Source organism: Mustela putorius, unplaced genomic scaffold (genome assembly GCF_011764305.1).
Source record: "Mustela putorius furo isolate JIRA1106 unplaced genomic scaffold, ASM1176430v1.1 tig00000127_pilon_pilon_pilon, whole genome shotgun sequence".
NCBI lineage: Eukaryota > Metazoa > Chordata > Mammalia > Carnivora > Mustelidae > Mustela > Mustela putorius.
In genome coordinates, this window is record NW_025421288.1 from 15,439,445 (window position 1) to 15,445,697 (window position 6,253).

The following is a 6,253-nucleotide window of genomic DNA, read 5'->3' on the forward strand; positions in this document are numbered from 1 at the left end:
TCAAAGTCCGTGAAAAGAATGAGCTCTCAAGCCGCGGACGGTCACAGAGGAAGCGTCACTGTGCATCCATGGGTGAGAGGAGCCGATCTGAGAAGGCCGCACGCCGCGACCCCGACTCCAGCACATTCTGGACAAGGCAGAACTAGGGAGCCGGTACAGAGATCAGGGGTTGGAGAGGGGAGGGGTGAACAGGTGGGGCGCGGAGGGCTTTAGGGCAGGGACCCCACTCCGTGCGACCCTGTGGTGATGGACACACATCATCATGCCTCTGTCTCAACCCGCGGGACGCCAACTGCTGAGGGTGACCCTGATGCCCACTGTGGGCTTCAGTTAACATGTATCAGTATCAGTGCGGACAAGAAGTGGTCTGTCCACACGCCGGACTGTCCCTCGGCCTGAACACAGAGGGACACGCTGACACCGGCCGTAGCTGATGGAGCTGGGGGACGTGGTGAGGAGTGAAACAAGCCAGACACAGAGGGACAAACACTGCAGGATCCCACCCCGATGGGGTCCCTGGAGTCTCCAGATGCGGAGGGACAGACAGTGGACGGTGGCCAGGGGAGGGTCGAGGGTTGGTGTCTCAGGGGACAGACAGTGGACGGTGAGTGCTGGGGCCGGGACTGGGATCGGGGGTCGGTGTCTCAGGGGGACAGGGAGTGGTTGGTGGTCCCCAGGGTCGGGGGCGGGATGGGGTTCAGTGTCTTACAGGGACAGAGTCTCAGTTTGGGAAGATGGCAGGTTCTGGAGACGGCGGGGACAATGGCATGGCAGTGTGAATGTGCTTCGTGCCCTGAGCTATGGGCTCAGCGACGGGGAACACGGTACGTTTGATGTTTGTGTATTTTCCTGTGATAAAATTAAAGGGACCCCTGGGTGGCTCCGTTGGTTAAATGTCTGACTCTTGCTCTCAGCTCAGGTCGTGATCTCCGGGTTGTGAGTTTGAGCCCACACTGGGCTCCGTGTGGGGCCTGGAGCCTGTTTAAAAATAAGAATAACAATAAAAACACAACGTATGACGACCGGATTGTCGGTCGTCACAGAGAAGCCAGCCTCATACAGAGTGTGAGGAACTGAACAAAGTGAAAGCTGTTTCTTGAATCAGAGAAAAATTCACATGGACTTGGGCCTCTTTGAGGGGGTCTGAAGAGGCCGATGGGGTCCCATCTGGGGGAGGCGGGGGCAGGAAGGCCGCAGGCGGTGCTCCGGGAATTGGGGGTCTTGCAGGGGCGCGGAGGTTGGGGGACGAGGAGCTGTGCGTGGGGGAGAGTGAGCGGGCTGGGGGGCCTGGGTGTGGGGTTGGGAGGGAGGGGGAGGAGGGTGAGGAGGTGAGGCGGGGACAGAGGGAGGGTCGGGGGTGCCGGGGAGGACCCGAGACGGTCCGAGAGGAGCCGCAGAGGGAACGGTTGAGCAGGGGCTCTGAGTGGGCCCCAGAGACGTTGTGGCCGTGAGCGGACGGCAAGGGGCCAGTGGGCGGCAGGGCTGGGGACGTGAGGCCTGGACCTGGAGCCAGGTGTCCCCAGAGCACAGTGGCACCGGGTAATGAGGACCCCCAGGTGGCGAGACAGTAGAGCACATTAGCAGACGTCCTTGGGGACACTACATGGTGTCCTGGGCAGCTGGGGAGCCCTGGCTCAGACAAGCACCTTTGTTCCCAGGGACAGTGCGGATGGCGGAGGCAGGGCTGAGGGGCTCCGGGCAACAGCCGGTGGCTCCCCAGCCTCCCCATTTTAGAGGAAAACTCCAAGGGTCAGTGTGGGCCACCCTGGTACTCAGCCAAGGGCTACAGGCTGGTTGGTGGGTCAGGGTGGGAGGGGTGAGTGGGGAGGGGCTGGCCCCTCAGAGGTTGGTGCCTGAGGATGGACCACACTGCCCCTAGCCCCTGGCTTCACTGCCCAGGCGGGACCCCACGTGTCTTCAGAAGAAGGAACAGCAGATGAGGGGCTGTAGTTCTTCACAGAACACGGCGGGCTCTCCGTTGCCACTGCTGCTGGCTCGTTGGCACAGTAGCCCTGGAAAGCCCTCCGCGAGGTCAGAAGACCCTGTGAGGCCAGCTCAGTTGCCCAGGGTCACAGCCAACCTGGGAGCCCAGCAGCTGGCTCGGGCTCTATGCCGCTCTGGGTCCCCACGCTCCTGGACCCCCGTCGGAGTGTCTATCTTTGTGGGTGGTTCATTATTTTTGGGTGAAATTCATATCACATAAAATGACCTCTTCAATGGAATGGTCCTGTGGTGCTCAGTGCGCTCCGTGTTGCTGCAGCCGATGCCCGTCTTGTTCTGGGAGGTTCTCAGCACCCCAGAAGGAAACTCCGCCCCCTTGCCCTGCCCCCACCCCCACCCCCAAGAGCAGCCGTGTGCCCCTCGCACCCCCCATCAGTCCGTGGTTTGTTATTTTTGTGGTAGAACTTCACTCCCTGCCTGGGCCATGTTCCGTTCGTCCAGCTGTCCACTGGTGGACGTGTGGGTCGCTCCCACGTCTCGGCTGCGGTGGGCCCTGCTGCCGTGAACACAGGCGTGCGAACAGCTCCTGGACATCCCGCTAAAGCAGCTCGTGGGTCCGGACGTAGGAGCGGAATTGCTAGGTCAGGTGGCAACTCCACGCCTGACTTCCTGGGACCGCCAGACGGTTTTCCACACCATTTTACCCACCGCCCATGGTGGACGAGGCTCACTCTTGTGTCCCCTCTGTCCCCGGGCCTATGGGCGCACAGTGAGGGACCTGGTCCTCCTACCCTGCTCTGGGGGTGTGCAGCGCGGCTGTCTTGCAGGTGGCTCCATCCGGGTCTCCTGGACGGGTGTCCCGGTTCCAGGGTTCTTGAATGGGGAGAGGCCAGGCGCTCTCTCTCCACCCATGGGGGCCCCAGTGCAGGACGGCAGCTCCCCAGTGAGATGCGGCTGCTGTGCCAAGGCCAAGCCCAGCAGCTCCCACCTGGCCCTCCTTCTCCCCCGGGTTTACCCATTAACAGGCCAGCCGGCGGTGGGACTGCAGACAATGGCGTGTTTGTTTGCCGTGGCCGGGGAGGCCTGCACGGGGCCCTGGCACAGCCATCAAAGCTCCATGATTAAGTCTATTAGGGAAGGGATTTGTGCAAACAAAGAGGCAGGTGCAGAGGCCTGGCCAGCTGCCGGGTGGGGGGCTCTGGAAGGCGGCCACAGACACCCCCCGGTTCCGCCCGGCCATCCGCGGGTCTTGCCTACCCCACCTGTCCCCCCGACCTGCCCCGAGGCTGCCTGGAGTCCAGCTGCTCAGTGGTGGACGAGCCGTCAGGGCGGGGCTGGCATCCCCCCCCCACCTCCCCACCCCCATTCCCGGTGCTCTAGCGGCAGCCGGGAGCGTTTCGTCTCCTTCAGCCCTTCCGAGCAGGTCCTTTGTGAGGTGGTGAAGCAGGCGTCAGTCTGTTGGGTGTCTGTGGCGGTGGGGGACTCTGTCCCCGTCTCCCGCCGGGCGGCCTGGACGCCCGCCCTGGTGCCCCACCCCTCAGGAGGCCTGCAGCCTCGCCTCCGCCTGGGTCTCCTTAATGTCCTAGGGCTGTGCCGTGGGGCCTGTGCCCGGAGCCCTGGGGGTGGTGGTCTCTGCGGAAACCCGGCCATGACCAGAGTGCTGGGAGCAGGCCCAACCCCCGTGGAAGGGTCCCGTGGTCAGGGTTGCCTCAAGTCCAGGGGGCCCTGGACCGTTCGCTGGAGCCCAGCTCCCTGATTGCTTCTCGGCGGCCACACCAGCCTGGTGAGCCTGCAGCCCCATTTTGACGCTCGTGGAGCCACAGGCCGACGGGGAGAGGCTGGCTCCTTTGTCTGCTTGGGGCAACGGGATGTGAGCCCATCATCCTCTAGGGCCACCGCAGGGACGAGCAGCCTCCAGTGTTGGGCTGTGGCCAGGAGGCCAGGGTGTGAACGGCTGCCCAGGATGGGCCCAGGAGGGCAGCCACTTGTGGCGGGGTAATCCTCTGCCATCCTGGGCCTGTACGTCCTCGGCCTCTGACCCGCCCCACACCACCCATTCTCTAGCCCAGGGCACCCTCCTCCACCAGCACGCCGTGTGCCCGTGTCCCCCAGCCCAGCACCATGGACTCCCCTCAGGCCCTTCTCTTCGGGCCGTGTGTCCTATCTCAACATCTGCGTAAGACACCACTGCTTGGGCTGATCACTGACCCCCACGGACCCTCCCTGCGAGGCAGGCGGAGACTTCCCACCTCAGATGGGTCCTGGCTGGGCCGGCTGGGGAGCCCTCAGGATCCGCATCCCACGTGGAGCACCCCTTTATCTGCCCTCCCAGAGAACCTTCGGACGCCTCCTCCAGGAAGCCTTCCTTGATCTCCTAGGGCCCAGTGGGTGCTCTGGCCCGAGCTTCTCTGGAGTGGATGGTGAGTGGCCCGGGCCAGCATGTGGCAGCATGAATGCAAATCGGAGGGTCAGAGACAGCCCTGAGGGGGGTGGGCCGGGGGCCCTTCTCTCTTAGCTCGTGGTCCGGACTCTGCCCACCAGGGTTTCTGGGGAGACTGTGACTGTGGAGGGTCCCGCCCAACCGGGATGCCCAGATATGGACGGTCTCTGTTCCCTGATGGCCAGGCCTTCCTGACAGGACCTCTCCACGTGCACAGTGGCCTGTGGCTTCCCTGGGGGAGAGCAGACGGAGCCGCAGCCCCGGGTGACCCAACCTCGGGGGTGATGTCATCCCTTCTGCGGCCTCCCATTGGTTAGAAGCATGGAAGCCCCGCCCACACTCAGGTGGGAATCACACCAGGATGGGGATGGGGAGGTGGGTCAGCAGGTCTTGAGGGGTCATGGCCATACCAAGAAGGGTCATTCTGGGACCCGTCCACGGGGCCACCGAGGGGCTGGGCAGAGACCTCCACCGGGTGCTGGGAGCAGGCAGACCTGTGCGGGCCTGGGTCACTCCCTCGAGGTTGTCCATCAGGTGGGTATTCTGACCTCTCTGCCGGCAGGACACCTGCCTCCAGGTGCAGGAAGCCCCTGACTGCAAACTGGGAACCTCCCACACCCAGTCCTGGAGACGTGGTGGCATAAGGGAGGTCAGAGGGAAAGGGGAGACCCTGTGCTCGGGTCTCTGCCGGGCTGTCCCTGCTACTCTGGGGACACTGGGCAGATGGCGCCGGCTGGGGCTCCATCCTCAGGACGTTCCAGTTGAGGGTGGCCTCCGGAGACAGTGAGTGCCCCATCCCTGGGGGTATGCGAGCCCAGATGGGAGTCTAGCCGTGGGGAGGGCAGGGCTTGTTCACTGTGGCCTCTTCCTGGTAGGACAAGCCCTGGACAGGGAGGGAGGAAAGTAAGCCAGAGGCAGCTCCGGGCCCGCCGGAGTGGGGAGGCAGGTGGCCTGGGGAACACAGAGAGCACTGAATGGGCTCCTACCTGCCCCCAACCCCCAGCCACGGAGCCATGGTCGTGCGAGGCCCCTGCCCTGCAGCGGGGGCCCCCTCTGGCCCTCTGCCTTCCCCATTCTCTCCCCCCTTCCTCTCCTGAGTGCACCCTGGGCTTCAGGGGGCTCCCCAATGGGCAGGCGGCCCGAGGGAGGCCACTCGGACAGCCTGAGTCACACGGTCCCTCCCCTGCCCAGGCCACCCCTCTGCTGTCCCTTCCTGTCCACCTGCCTGGCTCCCTGCCTGTTGCATCTTACTGAGCCGCGGCCCTCTGTCCACACACCGCCCGGCGGGGCTCTGCCCGCCCCCCTCCACGCCTCATTCTTCCTGCCCTCCTGGACCTGCCTCAGTGTCCTGGTCACCCTCCTGGGGCTTTCTGGCTCTGCTGCGCTCCCTGCTCCCCACCAGCTGCTTCGACCTCTGGCAGCCCCTCCCGTGTCCCGGTCTGCACCGTGGGCCGCCGTGGGGCACTGCCGATCTCTGTTCTGGGAAGAGGAAGGGCCAGGCTGTGCCAAGAGAGGAGCGGGTGCTCCTGTCCCTGCCCCAGATGAACATGCTGGGACACGCAGGGCCTGGCTTTTGTGGCGCCAATCAGGGCAGCCCTGGGACAGGTTATTTCTGGAATGTGGGGCCAGCCAGGCTCGGCACGTGGCGTGGGCAGCCGCCAGCTTCTTGCAGCCTTTCTTGTGGCTGTGGGGGAGTGACCCCATCTCTGCTTGGTAGCCGGCTTGTCCTCCCGGCAGAGGCCTCCCCCACCTGGAGCCGGGAGGGCCCGGAGCAGCCAGGCCGCTGCAGGACGGACCTGGGCTAAGGGGTTCCCCGCACCCGTGGGGCATCAGCACAACCCTTCCTATTGTCAACCCTCCTGCCCTAGCGTA